General features: G+C 44.3%; 1 long non-coding RNA gene across 2 annotated transcripts in view; it reads left to right on the top strand.

The window, feature by feature from the left end:
- Positions 1–14,497, top strand: part of LOC142829796 (uncharacterized) — a 293,243-nt gene that overhangs the window by 115,868 nt on the left and 162,878 nt on the right. The gene's annotated exons all lie outside the window — the stretch shown is intronic.

Here is a 14,497-nt window from a genome sequence, read left to right as displayed (position 1 = left end):
GGTCTGTCGACTTGTGTACCCATCCTCCACAATAGACCCCATAAGAGCCCCCAAAGACTACAAATCGGATAAGGATTAAAGATGCCAGGCCAGGTTTATTGTTCAGCAAAGTACGGTAATAGTTGTCAGTAGTCTCATAGACTTTAAGGTCAGAAGGGACCATTATGATCATCTAGTCTGACCCCTGCACAGTGCAGGCCACAGAATCTCACCCACCCCACCCAGAATAATCCTCTCACCTATATCTCAGATATTGAATCCCTCAAATACTTTGAAGACCCCAAGACTCCACTGAACCACTAGGCATATGTACTTGCCAAATTGAATGACTCAGTCAGTGGGAAATTTTCACTGCCCCCTAGGTCATGCAAAGACTGTCCCCCCCCAAGACACCACTTTATATACATGTACAACAAATCACACCTCACTCCTGACGTAGCCAGGTTACCACCCTCTGATGCTACTTAGATACCACCCTCTACCTCGTGGTTTGATTAGATCATCTCTATCCATCATGCTGTCATTTTAGACCCTTTCCTGAACCTGGGTCTGTATCTGTGAGCAGTGGGTACCAAGGCCTTTTTTAATGAGCTAGTGATATCATCATGTGCTTTCCGCTTATGACTAGTACCAATTATGGTTCTGCACCTGGGTCTATTACCAATTAGTGTTTTGCACTCTCAGCCCTCTTCGTGCCAAGTTCTGTGGGCTGGGGCCTGCCTCTTGCTCACAGCTTAGCTTTGCTTTCTGTTAGCCATGTTTTCTCCATTGTTAGTGAGGCCTCGGACCTGGCCTGTGTTGCATTGGCTTATGTTTTAGACCTTCATCTTACTGCACCAATTTAATTTGGGAAAAGGTTTTCTCAGGATTCCCCCCCCCCCCCCCCTGGCTTTTGCCCATCTCCATCTGTAACATTTCCTAAACCCTAATTACCAGTACTAATTTGGTAATGCATCCCAGTACTGACATACAGTGTTTGCTGTGAGAGCTGGTGTGAGAGTGCTAGAGGGCTACCCGGGCTTCCAAAACTCAGACATGTGATTTTAATACAGCATAAAGCTCTGAAGACCAAACAGACAGGTTAGTTTGTTTTCTAAGCAAAGATTGATTCTAGACAGCTGCAGGGATAAAGAGTTTTAAGGAGGTTTTTATCAGGGGTTAAAACTTTGAAGAGTAGGGGGGTGCGTGTTTTGTTTTTTTCCATAGCAATTACTGTGAGCTAGTACATACAGGTTGTGTCTACACTAGCACTTTTGTTAGTACAATTTACGACCGTGAAAAAGCAGCCCCTTGGCCAACAGAAGTGCCCGTGTTGGTAAGAAATGCTCTTCTCCCAACATAGGGGCAGGGTTTAATTATGCCAATGGAAGAGCTTTTTTTCCCATTAGCATAAAGCTGCTACCTGGCAGATGTTATAGCAGTACAACTGCAGTGGTACATGTGCCACTTTACGTGCTCTAGAGCAGTGGTTCCCAAACTTTTCAGCATCACGCCCCCTTTTTGATTTTTGAGAACCCCCAGCAGCAAAACTTGTTTAGGGAGGGAGTTTGATGGGGGAGAGGGCTGGTTTGCCTCACACCACCCTTGGAATTTCTTCATGACCCCCCAGTTTGGGAACCCATGCTCTCGAATAACCTTCGCTTTGAGCATGACTTTGCATATGGTAATTAGCAGCCCAGACAGATTAGCCTAGTGAATTGTAACTCAAGCTGCCGCATCCCTTCTGCATTACTAGCTTCAGCGTCAGCAACAGATGAGCTTCCGTCTGCACCTCCTGGTGGGCCAGTTAATGCAAGCTTCAAGTGCCACTCGAGTGAGTGATAGATTTCCAGGTGCAGATGTGAGTCCGCAATGGTCCAGATACACCTTGAGCTAATGCTGCTGGGAAGGCAAGTCCTTCAACCCCCATACAACTTCATTTCTGTGTGATCTGTGAGAACATGGGACCTACCTACCATGACAGATGTGACGTCCAAAAAAAAAAAATCAGATCAGCTGGTAATTAGATGTTATGATGTGCTGATGCTGAAAGGGTATTGTAAGTCACTGCTGATAATGAAGGTTATTGCTTCTTGCTCCAAAGAGGACTCCGATCCTGGAAACCCAGGCAGAAAAGGAGGAAAACAAAAGACTAGACTCATGCAGACAAAGGCTTACAGGTAGGGCCAAATATCTCTGGTCTTGCCAGAATGGTGCTTAGATGAAAATGTATACATGTAAGAAGTCATTCATATGCATGACTTTGACTGACTTGTGCATTGTTCAAGTTCAAGTATTAATCATTTCAGGCTTATTTAAGTCTCCGTATTAATCATGCACATATTAAAGATGAATCTAATGAGTTGGGTTTCCTATTTGTATTTAGGAACTGTGGGCCCTATCCTCAGCTATTTTAAGTTGACATTGCTCCACTGCAGTTAATGGAACAACATCATTTTATATCAGACATGGAACTGGTGCTTTCATTTTTATAATTATAGCTAATGAAAGGCCTCTTCAAAGCTGAAGTTGAGCCCCTAAAGATTTTCCCAAGATCAAAGACTGGAATTTATCTTCACTTCTGTTGAGTTTTGGAGCATTGCAGAACTGTAATTTTAAGGTTGTGCAATCCCAGTGAAAACAAATGACTTTAGAGTAAGCTGTGCTATTGCTCAACAAGAGGAGAGATAAGGAAATGTATATTATAGTTAAGTGAGTTTTATTGCCACTCCAATTAGTACTGGTTGCTGAGGGGAGACTTCCAGCATGTTCTTGGAATTTAATAGTTTGCTTGGAAATTTTGACATTTGAAACATGAGGCGCAAAAAGTAATTGATTTATATTTGTCAGTATTCATCAACATTTACTGGTATCTGGAAACTGAATCATAATTTGCTTGATTCATCCACGATAAAGAGGAACATTTTATTAGCCCAGTTAAAAGCTGGAGTCGATGTGATCTGCATCTTTCATGTTATCTGCAGTAAACTAATACATTCCATTGTTTTTGTGTTATGTTGCCTTTATATAACTCTACACAAAGCTGATCTTGTGCCGCCTTTCTGCTATCAACCACTCTCTAGTGGTGTGTCATGTTTAAATGTAAAAAGACTGGTGCTTTCATCTTAGAAAAGAGATGACTAAGGGGTATGTGTTTTGAGGTCTATAAATCATGAAAGGTGCGGAGACAGTGAATAAGAAGTGTTGTTTCATAGAATGTGTAACACATATGTAACTCAAGAACCAGGGGTCATAAGAACAGCCATAATGGGTCAAATCAATTCTCCATCTAGTCCAGTATGGCTAGAATCGCTCATCTAGCCTAGTCTTCCGAGAGAGGCCTTAACCAGGTGCTCCAGAGGGAAAGAACGGGACAGGCAATCAATGAATGATCTATCCCCTTGCATCCCATCCCTGCTTTTGGCTCTCCGAGGCTATGGATTCTTGAGGACAGGGATGAAAGCCTATGCTATTGTGACTAATAGCTGTTGATGGATCTATCCTCCATGAACTTCTCCAGAAAAGAACTAGATAAATTCATATGGTTAGGTCCATCAATGGCTATTAACCCAGATGGGTAGGAATGGTGTCCGTAGCCTCTGTTTGTCATTGGTTGGGAATGGATGACTTCATGATTCCCTGTTCTGTTCACTCCCTCTGGGGCACCTGGCATTGACCAGAGTCAGAAGATGGGATACTGGGTTAGATGGATCTTTGGCCTGACCCAGTATGGCTGATCTTTTATGTAAGTTATCTTGTTCTTTCTCAAACCTTGTTATAGTTTTGGCCTTCACAACATCTCCTGGCAATGAGTTCCACAGGTTGACTATGCAGCGTTTCAAGTGCTTTCTTTTTGTTTTAAACCTACTGCCTTTTGGGGACCCAATTTTATAAACCTGTATCCTATCCTGTCTTACTCATCTCTTTTCCAAGGTGAAAAGTCCCAGTCTTTGTAATATCTGCTTATTCACCCAATAAAATTATACCTACCCAAGAGAAAAGGACAGCAATCCTGCAATGATACAATAAGCATAATGCCAAGGGCAAGCAAATAGGGTTTTTTCTTTACCAAACTTTCATGGGGTATGTCTGGAAATATAGCTCCAGCATATGAAACTGAGTGAAAACTTCCAATCAAGTAAATGGTTTGGGCAAAGTGTTTTGTTTTAATACGTTCAGTTTGCTTTCCCCAGAGAGGATCCACAATTCATTTCTCTGGGTCCCATGTGGCTAGGAGACAAGGAAAATGAATTTGACAATCCTACATGGAGCTCGGCAAGACTATTCTGGCTGGCATAGCTTTTAGGCACTCTTGCTTTTTTTGTTTTGTTTTTGCTTTTTTAAAGTTGCTTTCCATCCTCAGGCTAGAATAACTGCTAAGAACAGTGAGACACTTTTAGACAGTGCCTTACAGCAACTTCGGCAAAATATATAGATACTTGTAATGTGAAAACCCCAAAGCTATTCCCCGTGTCTTCTGCTATGAGTAGGACAATGGGCTCTTAATATCTTAATGGTTTTGTATTAATCATTTTAGAACACTGATAGCCATTGGCTTAAAGTCCATTTTTGTTAAGCTATGGATGCTAGAAGTCTTGAGGGTGAATTGCAAAGGTTTTGTAAGCAACCTTCACGTGGTGTTCGAAAGCCTCGGATCAGTAAGTGTGCAAAGCTAAATATTTAAAAAGAATGACTTTTGTTACAGGACCAACAAACATCAGGGGCTAAAGCCATGATGTCGCTCAGCCTCTGTGGTACATTTGGTACCTGAGGGTTGTAATGGTAGCCAAGCATATGGGATTACAAAAATGGGAGATTTAAGCTTTATGCTCAGATTTAAGCCGTGGCATTTGGATCTCTGAGTGAGCAGCCAAAGACAACAATGATACGAATTTGGACTGTTTCTAGATACATGTGTAGGAAAATGTTGAGATGGCTCAAAGAATGCCTGTTCTCCATTCTGCCTAACTGTAACATGTTATACCTACGTAGTGTTGTCTTGCTGCTTTCACAAGTTGTAAAATTGGATAATTCTGTTAGAGATTCCATGAAGCATGCAGTGCTGGATTACATACACAAGCTTTTACCTTTTCATTGTCTGTTTTCTTTATGAAAAACAATACAATTTAATCCTCAAATTATTTTCAAGGCAATTGAAAATCACTTCCTCGTGATCTCTTGAGTTTAAAGGAAGTCTGCTCTGTTAAGATGGTACAGCTGTACTGGATTTTCACTACGGTATAGCCAGAGTTTGGGGATCTATTTCCTTTACCAATATAAATTTCTCATGTACAGAACTACTAGATGGGTAGTACTAAGAGGAAGGAAGACCCTAAGGCTAAAGTACTAGACTTAGGTGGAGGGGATTGTGCCTTTGCTACAGACTACCTGGGTGACCTTGGTCAAGTCACTTACACTCCGTCTACCCAGTGTTTTGAAGCTCACTCTAGTCAGCCTTGCAAGCTGGGCTGACAGACATAGGGTATGTCTAGACTACTGCGTTTTGTCGACGGAAGTTTGTCGACAGATACTGTCGACAAAACTTCCTTCGACAATTTGCGTCAGACACATGGAGTTCTGTCGACAAAGCAAGCCGCTTTGTCGACAGAATTCCGTAGTCTGGACGCAACGTTACAGGCAATAACACCTTCTGTCGACAGTTTTGTCGACAGAAGGTGTTTTGCCTCGTAAAATGAGGTTTACCAGCGTCGACAAAACCGTGGAGTTCTGTCGACGTTATGTCGACAGAACTCCACGGTAGTGTAGACGCTGGTATAGTTTTGTCGACAAAAGTCCACTTTTGTCGACAAAACTAGGTAGTCTAGACACACCAAGAGGCTAGTGAGGTTCATACTAGAGCTCTAAAAATAGCTCTGTAGACAGCTTGTTGATGTTGCTCTGAAGCCCATCTCTCTCCTTTCACTGCATCTGGGAGGGCAGGCTAATTCCCCATTCAGGTAGACACACATGCACTAGCTCCACTCAAACTGCAGGTTGAACTTGTCTACTCTGGCACTTCCCAGCCCTGCAACATCCATGGTCCGGTGTGATGTTAGTTATCACGGGCGTGGCCAAGTTTCCCGCCATCCTGTAAAGTTGATTTACAGCCACCAGTCCTGGCTCTCAGTGTTCTGTGCTGGGATTTAGACTACATTTTAGGGGTAAATTAGAGCTAAGAGCCCAGTGAGCATTAGGAGTGCTGGTAATACTGCTAGATAATATTGACCTCCCATGGCTCAGCAAATTCTCTGGTGCGGCACCAGTTGGGTCCCTGGGGGTGCAGACTAGACAGGTTCAATCTATAGCACGCTAACACTAGTAGTGTGGCCATCGTGGCAAAGGCAGAGGCCCTGTATGATCCTACCCAGCTAATTGGGTAGGTAGGTTTAGGTCCTTCGCTGGAACAAGAGGTGAAATTCCTGGCTCAAGAAGTCCTACCTTTGCTAGCTGATCCAGCTAGCACTTCAAGCAAGCATGGCTGTGGCAGCACAGCTGGCCACAGATTAATATCCTGTCCAGGACTCCAGATATATACTTGGAGCAGCAGCTACACTGCTATTTTTAGTGCACCTCAATCAGAGCTAGCATGGGTAAGGCCCGCCTGGTTTGGCAATCGCATCTGCAGCACCAGGGCAGCTACGCACCTCATCTCCTTGCCTTCCTTCCCCCTCAATGATATGAAGATCAAAGTACTTCCTGTGTCTGTCTTCTCCGTTTGGGTGTTAAGGTCCGGCAGGCAAAGCTTGTCTGTTTGTGCTCTGTCACAACAGGCCCAGCTCTCCCTTGGCACAGCTCTCTGTTTCTGGGCTACCAATAACAGAAAAGTGGTTATTTAAAATCTGTGCTGAATGCAGTGAATAATAAACCGAACGCGAGCTAGAAACAGAAGTGGGTTGAACAACCACCTTGAAAAGGGGGGGAAGGTGAGCAGAAAAACGAAGTCGTTTGTGAGGCTGATTTTTTTTTTTGGTATTTTATTTTAACGATAAGGCATGGAGATGCAGTACTGTAATAATAGCGAGGTCTTGCCTAGCACTTTTCATCCAAACATCAGAAAGCATTTGACAACGGTGATCCAGGCCTGTTGTATAAAGAGAGCGGCTGCAGCAAAAAGAGGTGAAATGATCAAGGTCACCCAGCAAGTCAGTGGCAGAATTGGGAATAGCCCCCAGAACTACAGTGTCCCAATCCTAGGCTGGCCTGCCATTTTCCTTAACTTTCCCCAGGTTAATGCTCTGGAGACTAAGTTTTAAAATCACCCCTCAACAGCAGAGCATCAAAGCTCAGCCTGACAACGTGCCCATCTATTGAAGTTTATTGGAGAAATGACAGGACAATTATCTGCTGACCAGTGATGCTTATCTTTGGGTTCTGATAGACAGAGATGCATTAAAAACTTGGATGTGCGCTCCTAGCTACCGGCTTAATTGTTGTAGTTGGAGAGATCTGCAGATGGAAAAGGCTGTATCACAAAAGACTTTTCCGCAAAGACCGTCAACATGATGATTCCCATTTTACCAAAGGGGAACCTGAGGCATGGAGCAGGGTCATGACTTGCCCTGAGACACCCAGCAGCAGAGGCAGGAAGAGAATCCAAATCTCTGGGTCTATCCAGAAAGCCCTATTGCTGCAGGTGTAGAGCCAGGAGTTAGAATAAGGGGGAGTGGCCCTCCTACTGATCTGAGGGGAGCAGTGTGGTGTCCCTTGGTGGTGGGGCAACAGTGCCCCAGATCAGCATTGTGCGAGCTTGTGTGCTTTCCAGCTCAGAGTGCGATGGGTACTGTCATGGCTCCTTCCCCACTCTGGCATGATAAATGCAGAAGTGGGCACCAGCAAGTGCACCCCAAAACCTTATCTACCAGACTTTGGTATAAAACTTCCCCCCAAAATCTTAAAATCCTAGATTTTGGGGATAGACTCTCTGCTGCCACCACCCAAATTAATAAAGAAACCAGAGGAGAGACCATTTGGGAAAATCTGACCCCTAAAGTAAAAAGCAGGACACCACCATTAACCAATACCGGGTTAATAAAAGGAAGAGAGAGAACTTTTATTATCACCACACTATTCTTGTTGCAAGCATAACGATTAGATGGAAAAGTAACAAAATAATATACTCATGGAGAAACTCCATGGGACTTGAACAGTGGTTCCCCAACCTTTTGGGGCTGCCGGGTGCTCGGTGGCTGTGGCCATGCATGCACCAGGCACCTGGGGTCAGAGGGCACAAGAATGTCTCAGGCCAGCCCTGGTCACTAGTCGGGCACACATACATGCCCCGGTGGGCGCCATGGCACCCGCGGGCGGTGGGTTGGAGACCATTGGCCTAGAACTTAGCTACAAAGGAAAGCCAAAACATTTTTTTTTAAAGTGCACAGACAGCAGATCCATACCCAAACCATAAAACAATAAAACTTAATGGATTTATCTAAACTTTACCCTACTTACAGAAAGTGAAGAAAGAATCTTTTCTTGGAGGGAGACAGTGTCTGTCCCCCTCAATAGCTGGAGAGAACTGCCCAGAACAAAGGAGGGAAAAAAACAAATTTCCTTTGTCCCAGTTTGAAATTCCTCCCTACATTCCTATTGGCCACTCCACCTGGCTAGGTAAGGGACATAGTTAACCCCTTAGTGCCCAGGCTGCTGGCTAACCCGCATGGTCATGACTGGTACGTTTGGATAAGCAGCCTGAAGGGAGCTACCTGGCGATTTGCCCAGCACTAATTTACATAGGCGTATGTGTATCCTAAGAGTGGATAACTGCTTAAATGTGGAGTAAGACGGCCATTGCACTTGATTGCACAGCAGCAGCCAAGGGGGAAGGGAATGTGCCTCGGGAAGGGGTGAGTGTCTCCTTGCTCCAAGGGGATAATAATTTACTCTCAACCCCTGCCAGCTGGTCTGGCAGCACATGGGGATGGGAAAGCTGAGCCAAGGATCTAGTTTTGCCCTGCCCACTGCAAAGCTGTGTCTACACCGCAGACTGGGGGTTGTACTTGGCACAGCTCTGCAGTGCTATTTAGACTCCTGCTACCTTGATAAGAACTAGCAGAGCTGTCCTTATCCATATGGAGTTGCATAGGGAACCCAAACACTTCAGGGACCACTGGGTCTTACTGCCCACCCATCTTCTTCCTGTGGTTCTGCTTCTTTGGGAGAGGATTTAGTTAACTTAAGGGGGGGGGGGGGGAGAAACCCTGACAGCTCTATTAGCAGAACAACGAATCTGTGAAAGATCCAATCAAGAGCTATTTAACAGGCCTTTGCCAACCCCAGGTATATCCTGTCAGTTTATGAATTTACCATGTTCATTGTCAGGATATTAGCTTTAAAATTTGCTTTAAAAATATGTCAGTAGTGTGTTCCTGGGGGTTATAAAAACACCTTTCTAAAAAAATCATCGTCCCCCACCGTGGCGGCCGTTGGGGAACCAGTTTATGAGTATTGAGTAGGAGCCCATAAATCCTAAGGATGGTTCTGAGAACTAGTGCATGTTTAAGGAAATTACACCCCTAGTTCATAGTATAGGCAGAGCCCCAGACCAGCCCTATGCTAGGGGGCAAAGCTGAACTAAGATACACAACTCCAGGTATGTGAAAAGCATAGCTGGAGTAGCTGTACCTTAGCTCAACTTCACTGCAGCATCCCTACTGTGGAAGATTAATGGGAGAGTTTCTCCCATCAGATTTCCCTTACTCTTTGTGTGACCCAGTGGAATATTGGAGTTGATGGGGATGTGATCAGCAGTTGATTTAGTAGGTCTTTACTAGACCTGCTGAATCAAACTCTGGGAGATGGATCTCAGGGGCAATCTCCTGGTAAGTGGAGACAAGCCCTCAGAAAGGGGCAGGCTTACTTTTTTTTCATGCTCCTGCACATCTATCCAATCTAAGCCCTGTTCAAGCCCTTTGTGACTTGAAAGCTTTAATTTTTACAGTTTACATAGAGGGAGGAGCCCTGGCTATTGTGGGAGTGAGGCTGACTTTATTGGTGCACTGAGCCATAATGATGGAAAAGCTGGTATCAACAGCTGTCTGGGTTTTTTGCAAGTCTGGACCTTTTAAGATCCTGGTCCCTGTGAAATGCTATACCTTAGGAATCTGCTTTGGATGTTGGAGTTTTGAGATTCTCTAGTCTACCTGAGGCTGGGGAGAAGAAGGGGGGCAACTGGACCTCTCAAATTCTAGTTAGTGTTTCTTGGGTCCTGCATAAGATTTGGCATATGGGGAGCTGACACTCACAATGTCTGAAGTGCAAGTAGCCGTGTTTATCAACTCTATCAGGTGGCATTCTGATCACTTGTGCAACAGAAGAGAAACCCCACTAGAGGGCGCTCAAACTCCTTAAAGGGATATGTTCCCAATTAGCCTGATCTCCTTCTGATTACCGATAGGCACCTGGGGAGAGGGACCAACTGAATAGCTGCAGTTTCTTGCAGTGAGTTATTTCAGCTTAACTCATTTAATTATCCTTAAGAGGAATGGGCATCGTTCCTGGAACTCATTCTCCTTTTCGTCTACTCTTATTTCTGTGGCTCTGACATAGGTACACACTTTATATGAGACATCCAGTGTGAATATAACGTAACTTGACCATGCTTTCATCCTGTGGATAAACAACGCTCCCTTTTTCCTAGCAGTCTGAAGAGCTGTTGTTGGAAGAGGTCTGCCATCTGGAATGTGGCTTTTTCCAGCAAGGCATAATATAAAATGCAACAAAGGAAGTGAAAGATTCTGGTCCCTCTCTTCACCCTTCTGGGCATAAGTCTTTTGTTCCCAGTTGACATTCAATGCTGCGCACGAGGATGCGCATGTTTGTTCTCTTCACCTGCAAAATACCATCCACTCAACAAGGTAGGAACATCACACTGGTGTGGGCAAATATAAAAGTTTAACTTTATTTTTTTGTAGTTTTGCTGGTCTTAGAAATCTGTCCACCCTATTCCTGATGGGTAGAAAGAGCCTGACACACAATTAGCACACTGACACAAATTTGGTCCATAAAAGGCAAGTTACTTGGTACGCCCTCTGCATCCCAGGCGATAGACATTGCTGCAACTTCTGTTGCGTTCTCAGGTGAGGAATCTTTCTTCCTATGCCAGGAGGAAGGAAATCAAATCCTGTGTCTAAAGGAATTAGTTTGTCAAGAGTTGGCTTAACCATCACAGCGGCATATGGCATTGGTGTCTTGATTAGTAGATCAAACAAAATCAAGCTTGGAGGGAATAGCACTGGGATAGATGCGTGAAGGACAAGAAGAAAGGGAAACCTAAACAGAGGATTAAGATGGCTTTTCTTGAGCTGTACTACAGATTGAACCTCTCTAGCATAGCACCGTTGGCACCTGACTGGTGCCGAACCATGGGAAGTCAATATTTTCTAGCAGCCTTGCTGACACTTCCACTGCTCATTGGGCTCTTAGAAGACATGTAGGGGTAAATTAGAGCTAAATAACAGCACAGAACACTGAGAGCCAGGGCTGGTGGCTCTAAAACTTTATGGGACTGTGGGAAACTTGGCCACACCTGTGAGTGGACAGCTCACAAACTAAAATCATACTGAAGCATGGATAGTGCTGGACTAGAGAGGTTAACTTTGTATAACTACACAATACATTTAATATTGGTCCTTTTTCATTCTGATTGTCTGTCTAGTTTGGGCCACTGAGGATATTTCAGTTGGGAGTAGAATGGTATTTTCTTTGATGCACATTCCATCAATCTTAATTTCACAATGCATGTACTGAGTCCTGTTTCTCCAAACACTGGGGAAACAAAGAAGCAGTTTCTAAACATTAGCGTTTGCTGTAAGTACTGATTTAAAGGGATTACATGTACCCCACTGAAGAAGTATTTATCTGGTATGGAACTTGGTTGCTGGAAGGCTGTTTGTGAATATCATAGGTGGGCGCTATTATAGCAAGGCATTGTAAGACGGGGTAGCACAACCTCCTTTTCTGTGGATTGTACCCAGGCATGTTACAATGGCAAAATGTTCTGTCAGAGCCTTTTCAGCCAACTCTCTAACCCAAAGCTTTGGGGATTACGTGAAGCGATATAATCCAGAGCCATGCCATTTACAATTAATGTCTGCATCTGAGCACATTCTAAAGCAGCAGGTCCATAAACAGCTGTCGGGAAGCTCCTACAAAATCTTTTGTGGTGAGAATACTCTAATTTTACTTACTATAAAGAGAGGAAAATGTGCCAGATGCGATGTCAGAATAGAGAGCATTCTCGTCCATGCATTCCAGACGGTTTCCGTTTTAAAGTAAGTTGTTTAGAATCGTGCTCTGTGATGCACTTCTGAGAAAAGTACTTCTTGTGCTACACATTAACCTTTTTTCCTCTCATTGTTCCCCCAGGAAGTGATAGATGGAACCACACACTTTTTAGACCAGAGGTGGGCAAAAGGGCTTCCGGGGGCTGGATCCGGCCCGCCAAGCGAGTTGTTGATCCAGCCCTTGGAGGCCCTGCTGCTTCCCTGCCCGCAGGACAATTAGGACCTGGGAATGGGGGAAGCACACAAAGTTTCTTCCACCCTGCCAGGAGCACATAGCACTTTAAAGTGCCACACGCTCCTCGCATGGCGGGAGGAAGCTTCACGTGCTACCCCACCCCCAGGCCGTGATTGACCTGGGATTGGGGGGGCATGTGAGAAGCTTCGTCCAACCTGCCCCCACCCTGAGAGGACCTCATGGCACTTGGAAAAGTGCCCCTTGCTCCTAGCAGGGCGGAGGAAACTTTGTATGCTGCCCTGCCCCCAAGCTCTGATTGGACTGTCGGTGGGGGAACGTGTGAAGCCTCTTCCTGCCCTTCCAGGTGCATGGGTGCTTAGTGGGAAGGAGGGGACAAAGAGGTTCCCCCACCCCCAGACCAATCATGGTCTGTGGGTGGGGAATCCCGGAAGCATCCTGGCCCCACCTCTTCCATTTTAGGCCCCACCCCTTCTGAGGCGGCCCGGGGCCACTTCAAAAAATTATTGCCCACCCCTCTTTTAAACTGACTAAATCTTGGACTAGTCTTTCAGAAAAGTGTCTGTGAATGGTGCTCATAGTACACGCTGTTCTTCCAACTCCCGGGATAGCTGAAGAAAGGGTGTAGGAAAAAGAAAATGGGGAAGAATTTGAGGTAAAATAAAAGGATGTGGGGCAAGATGAGGAACGGGCTCTTCTTGGGGATAAAATGGGGCAAAAAAACCTGTCTAACTTTGAAGCAACTATTAAAACCCTCCTTTTCATTGTTGTTCCTCCCAAGACTGACAGATGGAGCCTGAACGTCAATTACCTGAAATCCCATAAGAACCTATTTTCATGAATTGTCTGCATCCAGTTAGTTTGGGATTTTATGGCCAGACTTGGCCTAAGTAGCAAGAAAGAAAAGTAAAGTTTGGGCCCACCATAGTGGGCCTGATCCTTATTTTTAAACTTTCCACTGACCCCCTACAGTATTGTCACAGACCACCAGGAGTCTGCAGTCCCCGGGGTTGGGAGCCACTGCTGTAATGAGACATCTGGCTCCTGATGATGTAGGCCATTGGGTTATTCTTGAGAAGGATGTCACACTGAGCCAAGAAACTGTAATAAGGTTATTATACTGAGATGCAACATTTGATTAATGCTCCGTAGAAGCAGAATTGCATTCTGACAGTTCTTAAAGGAGCCTGTGCCTTATTGCATATGGGCAAAAGTTACTTCATGATGTGTGTGGAGGAAAAAGCGTTAGATAACTGGAGGAAAAAAAAAGTCTATAACCTACACTCTTTTTCTCAACCTGAGTCTGAATGTTATAGAAAATTATTTACTGGCTAACATCTAAGTAACAGTTATTAAAAGCTAAAACTCAGATGAAAATGTGCATGTACAGAGAATTTATACTTCCATTTCCTTAGTTTTCATAGGAAGTGCTTGGAAATAGAAAATGCTAGTTTCATTTGAACCTACAAAAGTGCTTCAAAGTTGCAGTGGTTTTGAAATGGTTAAATGTGTGGGGTCTTTTGTGGTTGTTGTTTAAGTTCACAATATTTTTCAGTAAACCTCCCCAAAATGTGCTTTATTAAGTACAGAAATAGAACAGCCTAATCTCCTGTGCCCTGTCTTACTTTGGTTTTAATTCTTTGTTGGTTTTATGAGTGTGTGTATTGTGGTGGTGGTCCCGGTATACAGATCAGAATAGATGACTTTCTGATTTGAAATCCCATTTGTAGAGTTTACGCTAGTTTTGGAAAGCAGGGATAGGAGGGAAAAATCACAAACAGGTTAAGAACACAAGAATGGCCAAAGATCCATCTAACCAGTATCCTCTTCTGACAGTGGCCAATGCCAGGTGCCCGAGAGGGAATGAACAGAATAGATAATCAAGTAATCCGTTGCCTGTTACCCATCCCAGCTTCTGACAAACAGGGATCCGAAAGATCCCTTGTCCCTTATTTCAAGTGATTCAGTGAAACCCCTCAAGGCATTTTAAAAAAAATCTTTTCCCACAGATTAGCATATCATATTTCAAGAGGGATAAGGGATC

The sequence above is a fragment of the Pelodiscus sinensis genome, chromosome 6 (genome assembly GCF_052426305.1).
Source record: "Pelodiscus sinensis isolate ZL-2025 chromosome 6, ASM5242630v1, whole genome shotgun sequence".
Taxonomy (NCBI): domain Eukaryota; kingdom Metazoa; phylum Chordata; order Testudines; family Trionychidae; genus Pelodiscus; species Pelodiscus sinensis.
Note: the sequence above shows the minus strand (reverse complement) of the source record. Positions and strands in the feature narration are given on the sequence as shown.